The sequence below is a fragment of the Schistocerca piceifrons genome, chromosome 8 (assembly GCF_021461385.2).
Source record: "Schistocerca piceifrons isolate TAMUIC-IGC-003096 chromosome 8, iqSchPice1.1, whole genome shotgun sequence".
Classification (NCBI taxonomy): Eukaryota; Metazoa; Arthropoda; class Insecta; order Orthoptera; family Acrididae; genus Schistocerca; species Schistocerca piceifrons.
In genome coordinates this window covers 26669652-26677801 of record NC_060145.1, presented here as the reverse complement: position 1 = coordinate 26677801, position 8150 = coordinate 26669652, and positions in this window count along the sequence as shown.

The window sequence follows — 8150 nt, the reverse complement described above, 5'->3', positions numbered from 1 at the left end:
CTATACTCTCAAGTTTAGATTACATATGTTCAATAAGTCCTCTAAACGAATAATATCACATCAATAGTCCAATTCCTCCCATACTCGGGCAAGCATGTCCATCATCACTGATGTTAGGGCAGTACAAATCCAGTTCTTCAACTCTTCTAGGTTCTGTGGCAGGTACTGTTATTTTGTCGTGGATGAAACCCTTACAGGAAGAAGTCACCGGGCGCCATGACAGTGGAGACCACCTGAGAAGTGCGAAGTTTCCGGCTGTTTGACGACCAATCCAGCTGCTCAGTCGGGGTTCGTTCAGATATTCACGTACATGGTGACTCCAGTGAGGGGTGCACTGTTTTGTTGAAAAATAAAGTTGTCCTTATTCAGCTTCGGAAGAAACAGTTTTGTAGCATAGAAAGATACTTTAACCATTAACCGTGTTTCCATCAAATAAGTATAGGCAGTAACCTCACGGGATATCGCACAAAACACATTGACTTTGGGTGAATCTCGTACATTCTCATTGTGTGCATGTGGGTTCTGTACTCCCCAAATTCGAACATGGTGTTTGTTTATATTCCATCTAAGGTGGAAAATCGCTTCATCACTGAACACGATGCGTTGTGCAAATACACTCCTGGAAATGGAAAAAAGAACACATTGACACCGGTGTGTCAGACCCACCATACTTGCTCCGGACACTGCGAGAGGGCTGTACAAGCAATGATCACCCGCACGGCACAGCGGACACACCAGGAACCGCGGTGTTGGCCGTCGAATGGCGCTAGCTGCGCAGCATTTGTACACCGCCGCCGTCAGTGTCAGCCAGTTTGCCGTGGCATACGGAGCTCCATCGCAGTCTTTTTTAACACTGGTAGCATGCCGCGACAGCGTGGACGTGAACCGTATGTGCAGCTGACGGACTTTGAGCGAGGGCGTATAGTGGGCATGCGGAAGGCCGGGTGGACGTACCGCCGAATTGCTCAACACGTGGGGCGTGAGGTCTCCACAGTACATCGATGTTGTCGCCAGTGGTCGGCGGAAGGTGCACGTGCCCGTCGACCTGGGACCGGACCGCAGCGACGCACGGATGCACGCCAAGACCGTAGGATCCTACGCAGTGCCGTAGGGGACCGCACCGCCACTTCCCAGCAAATTAGGGACACTGTTGCTCCTGGGGTATCGGCGAGGACCATTCGCAACCGTCTCCATGAAGCTGGGCTACGGTCCCGCACACCGTTAGGCCGTCTTCCGCTCACGCCCCAACATCGTGCAGCCCGCCTCCAGTGGTGTCGCGACAGGCGTGAATGGAGGGACGAATGGAGACGTGTCGTCTTCAGCGATGAGAGTCGCTTCTGCCTTGGTGCCAATGATGGTCATATGCGTGTTTGGCGCCGTGCAGGTGAGCGCCACAATCAGGACTGCATACGACCGAGGCACACAGGGCCAACACCCGGCATCATGGTGTGGGGAGCGATCTCCTACACTGGCCGTACACCACTGATGATCGTCGAGGGGACACTGAATAGTGCACGATATATCCAAACCGTCATCGAACCCATCGTTCTACCATTCCTAGACCGGCAAGGGAACTTGCTGTTCCAACTGGACAATGCACGTCCGCATGTATCCCGTGCCACCCAACGTGCTCTAGAAGGTGTAAGTCAACTACCCTGGCCAGCAAGATCTCCGGATCTGTCCCCCATTGAGCATGTTTGGGACTGGATGAAGCGTCGTCTCACGCGGTCTGCACGTCCAGCACGAACGCTGGTCCAACTGAGGCGCCAGGTGGAAATGGCATGGCAAGCCGTTCCACAGGACTACATCCAGCATCTCTACGATCGTCTCCATGGGAGAATAGCAGCCTGCATTGCTGCGAAAGGTGGATATACACTGTACTAGTGCCGACATTGTGCATGCTCTGTTGCCTGTGTCTATGTGCCTGTGGTTCTGTCAGTGTGATCATGTGATGTATCTGACCCCAGGAATGTGTCAATAAAGTTTCCCTTTCCTGGGACAATGAATTCACGGTGTTCTTATTTCAATTTCCAGGAGTGTATATTATCACTGGCAATAGCATTCTGAAACTCGACAGATAAAACTACACTTTTGCCTTCGTTGCCATGACGCAGAGCCTATAGCACCTGTAAGTTGTATGGCTTCATTACCAACCGATGTGTCAAAGCACACTATATTGTTGTTGTAGGCGCCGGCCGCTGTGGCCGAGCGGTTCTAGGCGCTGCAGTCTGGAACCGCGTGACCGCTGCGGTCGCAGGTTCGAATCCTGCCTCGGACATGGATGTGTGTGATGTCCCTAGATTAGTTAGGTTTAAGTAGTCCTAAGTTCTAGGAGACTGATGACCACAGAAGTTAAGTCCCATAGTGCTCAGAGCCATTTGCACCATTTGTTGTAGGCAGCTGTAGCCCCTGGCTGGCAGGACGAGTTGATTTTGTAGGACTACGTTGGAAAGCGGTTTCAAGTCGTGCGGCGTTTTCGGCGGTAACACGAGGCTGGCCATGACTTTCCTTTACATACACATCCTGTGTCTACAAATTGTCGATACCATCTGCGAATGTTCCATCCATTCGGAAGATCAGTTTGGTACCTCAACTCGAAACGACTTTGCACTTTAATCAAGAACACAAAATGGTTTCTTCTGCGGAGTAGCCATTTTGCAAAACGTGAAGAAAACCAGGCAAACAGAAGACAACCGACATCTAGCGTCAACGAATATAAACAAGACGATGTGTACGTTCCTCGAATAACCGAGCCGTGGCGCAGCGATCGATAGTTTTGGCAAAATAATGCTTTGTAACAAGCATATTCTTATCGGAAAGACTGTACTTTTGAACGCGTTTTATGATAACTGTCTTGAGCAGCTAGCTCGGCAGCTCACACGCAATAGAAATATCTTAGACCCAGCAGTTACAAATAGGTCTAATCTTATCGGCAATGTCAGTACAGAAATTGGGATTAGCGGTCATTATGTCACTATAGCAACTATGATTACGAAAGTTAATAATTAGCCAAGAAGGTTAGAAGAGTGTTTCTGTTAGATGGAGCAGGTAAGCAATTATTAGTAACTCATTTAGACAATAAATTGGGATCACTTAGCTCCATTAAGATGGATGTAGAGGAATTATGGGCAAAGTTTAAGCAGACTGTAAATCGTGGGCTGGAGAGCTATGTGCCTAGTAAGTGGATAACGGATGGTAAAGACCCACCATGGTTTAATATCGAAATTCAGATGATGCTGAGGAAGCAGAGGCTGTTGCACTCTCAGTTCAAAAGGGATCACACAAATGACGACAAGCAAAGGTTAGTAGAATTTCGGGCGTCTGCGCAAAGATGTATGCGCGAAGCATACAACAATTACCACCGTCGCACCTTAGCTATTGATCTAGCAGAGAAGCCGAGGAAATTCTGGTTTTACGTAAAATCACTAATCAAGTATAAGACTTCCATTCAGTCCTCTGTTAACCAACCTGGTGTGGAAATTGAAGATAGCAAATCGAAAGCCGAAGTTTTCAATTTCACGTTCAAGAAATCGTTCACAGGAGAATCATGCAAACATACCTCATTTGGCCATCGAAAACGCTCCCGTATGGATGACACAGTAATAATCGTCCCTGGCGAAGAGAAATAACTGAAAGATTTGAGAGAAAATAAGTCACTAGATGCGGCTGGAATCCCAGTGCGATACATTTATCGCGATCTCTCACTCAGCACAAATTCCCAAGCCACTGTAAAAAAAAAGCGCAGTTTACTCCAATATATAAGAAGGGTACAAGAACAGACGTGCAAAATTACAGACCAATATCCCTAACTTCGGTTTGTTGCAGAATCCTTGAACATATACTCAGTTCGAATACAATAAATTTTCTTGAGAAAGAGAAGCTTACCTCCACGAATTAGAATGGTCTTAGAAAGCATCACTCTTGCGAAACTCAGCTTATACTTTTTTCGCACGATATACTGCGAACTACGCATGAAGAGCAACAGACAGATTTCATATTTCTAGATTTCCGGAAAGCATTTGACACGTTGCCCATTTCAGGCTGTTAACAAATGTACGAGCATATGGAATAAACTCACAGATATGTCAGTGGCTCGACGACTTCTTAAGTAATAAAAACCAGAACGTTGTTCTCGACGGCGAGTGTTCATTAGAGGGAAGGGTATCGTCAGGAGTGCCCTAGGGAAGTGTGATAGGATCGCTGTTGTTTTGTATATACATAAATGTTATAGCGTACAGAGTGGGCATCATTCTGCGGTTGTTTGCTGATGATGCTGCGGTGTACGGTAAGGTGTCGAAGTTGAGTGACTGAAGGAAGACACAAGACAAATTAGACAAAATTTCCAGTTGATGGATGAAAGCTAGCTCTAAATGTGAAAAAAAATTTAAAAAGTTAATGCGGATGAGTAGGAAGATCAAACTTGTAATGTTCGGATAGAGATCTGTGATGTCCGGCTTGACACATTAAAGTCGTTTAAATATCTGGACTGACGTTGAAAAGCGGTATCAAATGGAACGAGGCTGTGAGAACTGTGGGAGGGAAGGCGAATGTTCGACTTAGGTCTATTGGGAGAATTTTAAGAAAGAGTGGTTCACCTATGATGGAGACCGCATATAGGACGGGAGTCTTGAATACAGCTCGAGTGTATGGGATCCATACCACGTCGGAATGAACGAAAATATCGAAGCAATTCAGACTTCTAGATTTGTTACCGGTAGGTTAGCAACACTTAAGTGTTATGGAGATGCGTCAGGAACTAAAATTGGAATCGCTGGTGGGAAGGCGAAGTTATGTTTCTAGAAAATTTAGAGAACCGACATTTGAAGCTGACAGTCAAACGATTCTACTGCCGTCAACATACATTGCCCGTTAAGACCACAAAGATAAGATACGAGACATTAGGGGTCATACAGAGGCATTCAGAGAGCCGTTTTTCCCTCGCTCTATTTTCGAATGGAAAAGGAAAGGAAAGGGCTTTTAGTGGTAGACGGTACACTCTGCCATGCTCGCGGAGTATCTATAGAGATGTAGAATAGCATGGAGAGCTGCATCAACCCACACTGAAGATCACAACAACAACAACAACAAAATCGTAATTCGTAACTCCCATGTTGTAACTATAAAGTCGTCTACCTAAAAATACACTACTGACCACTAAAATTGCTACACCAAGAAGAAATTCAGATGATAAACGGGTATTCATTGGACAAATATATTATATTAGAAGTGACATGTGATTACATTTCCACCAATTTGGGTGCATAGATCCTGAGAAATCAGTACCCAGAACAACCACCTCTGGCCGTAATAACGGCCTTGATGCGCCTGGGCATTGAGTCAAATAGAGATTGGATGGCGTGTACAGGTACAGCTGCCCATGCAGTTTCAACACGATACTACAGTTCATCAAGAGCAGTGACTGGCGTATTGTGACGAGCCAGTTGCTCGGCCACCATTGACCAGACGTTTTCAGTTGGTGAGAGATCTGGAGAATGTTCTGGCCAGGGCAGCAGCCGAACAATTTCTGTATCCAGAAAGGCCTGTACAGGACCTGCAACATGCGGTAGTGGATTATCCTGCAAAAATGTAGGGTTTCGCAGGGATCGAATGAAGGGTAGAGCCACGGGTCGTAACACATCTGAAATGTTACGTCCACTGTTCAAAGTGCAGTCAATGCGAACAAGAGGTGACCGAGACGTGTAATCAATGGCAACCCGTACCATCACGCCGGGTGGTACGCCAGTATGGCGATGACGATTACACGCTTCCAATGTGCGTTCACCGCGATGTCGCCAAACACGGATGCGACCATCATGATGTAATACACGGAACCTGGATTCATGCGAAAAAATGACGTTTTGCCTTCGTGCACCCAGGTTCGTCGTTGAGTACACCATCGCAGGCGCTCCTGTCTGTGATGCAGCGTCAAGGGTAACCGTAGCCATGGTCTCCGAGCTGATAGTCCGTGCTGCTGCAAACGTCGTCGAACTGTTCGTGCAGATGGTTGTTGTCCTGCAAACGTCCCCATCTGTTGACTCAGGGATCGAGACGTGGCTGCCCGATCCGTTACAGCCATGCGGATAAGATGCCTGTTATATCGACTGCCAGTGATACGAGGCCGTTGGTATCCAGCACGGCGTTCCGTATTACCCCCCCCCCCCCCCCTTCTCCTGAACCCACCGATTCAATATTCCGCTAACAGTCATTGGATCTCGACCAACGCGAGCAGCAATGTCGCGATACGATAAACCGCAATCGCGATAGGCTACAATTCGACCTTTATCAAAGTCGGAAACGTGATGGTACGCATTTCTCCTCCTTACACGAGGCATCACAACAACGTTTTACCAGGCAACGCCGGTCAACTGCTGTTTGTGTATGAGTAATCGGTTGGAAACTTTCCTCATGTCAGCACGTTGTAGGTGTCGCCACTGGCGCCAAACTTGTGTAAATGCTCTGAAAAGCTGATCATTTGCATATCACAGCATCTTCTTCCTGTCGGTTAAATTTCGCGTCTGTAGCACGTCATCTTCGTGGTGTAGCAATTTTAATGGCCAGTAGTGTATATGCTACTAGTAATACAGTAGGGATTTCGTCGACGTGGCCGGAAATAATTGTTGGGCTGGGGCGTTAGAAAGTCTGTCAAACGACATTCGCACAGCAAAGGCAGTAACTTAGGGTAGTGTTCTGTGTTAGTATGTGTGAAAGATTATGCCATAAAGTGAGTGATAAAGCGATACTCTGACAGAAGACTGGCGTAAAGTGAGCGGGGAATCGGCGATTGGCGCGAGGGGAGAGAATGGCGTAACGTGGAAGTTTCGGAGAAGGCAGTGCGGAAATCAATACGTGCTTGCGTTTTCAAATACCCGGGGAAAAGGAAGAAAGGGTGATGGCAAAGAAAAAAGAACCTGTGGCGGAACCATGCGTGTGTGGCGGAGGAAAAAAAAACTCAGGAAAGCGGTGGCGACAGAAGGCGTAATTTCCGCCGGCAGCATCAGAATTTCAAATAGCATTGGCCACTCTTTCCCTTCCGCTGCTTTGGCGTTCACTCGCTCACCGCCTCTGGTGTTGCGCTACAGGAGTAGCTTCAGTCTTTATATCGAGTACAGAACAAAAGATTAACTAACGTTCTGTCATCTGACAATTTACTCTCTCGCTTTACGGCAATTATAAAATGACAGTTGTCTTCCCCACAATATGATGTTAGCACAAGATAAATCGAGAAAACATTTAAAAAATGTGTGGTAAAACAAGGATTTCACTTGCCAGCTATCCGCTTTTTCAGCACCGTGAACTTAGGATTCTACATCTACATCTACATTTATACTCCGCAAGCCACCCAACGGTGTGTGGCGGAGGGCACTTTACGTGCCACTGTCATTACCTCCCTTTCCTGTTCCAGTCGCGTATGGTTCGCAGGAAGAACGACTGTCTGAAAGCCTCCGTGCGCGCTCTAATCTCTCTAATTTTACATTCGTGATCTCCTCGGAAGGTATAAGTAGGGGGAAGCAATATATTCGATACCTCATCCAGAAACGCACCCTCTCGAAACCTGGCGAGCAAGCTACACTGCGATGCAGAGCACCTCTCTTGCAGAGTCTGCCACTTGAGTTTATTAAACATCTCCGTAACGCTATCACGGTTACCAAATAACCCTGTGACGAAACGCGCCGCTCTTCTTTGGATCTTCTCTGTCTCCTCCGTCAACCCGATCTGGTACGGATCCCACGCTGATGAGCAATACTCAAGTATAGGTAGAACGAGTGTTTTGTAAGCCACCTCCTTTGTTGATGGACAACATTTTCTAAGCACTCTCCCAATGAATCTCAACCTGGTACCCGCCTTACCAACAATTAATTTTATATGATCATTCCACTTCAAATCGTTCCGCACGCATACTCCCAGATATTTTACAGAAGTAACTGCTACCAGTGTTTGTTCCGGTATCATATAATCATACAATAAAGGATCCTTCTTTCTATGTATTCGCAATACATTACATTTGTCTATGTTAAGGGACAGTTGCCACTCCCTGCACCAAGTGCCTATCCGCTGCAGATCTTCCTGCATTTCGTTACAATTTTCTAATGCTGCAACTTCTCTGTATACTACAGCATCAACCGCGAAAAGCCGCATGGAACTTCCGACAC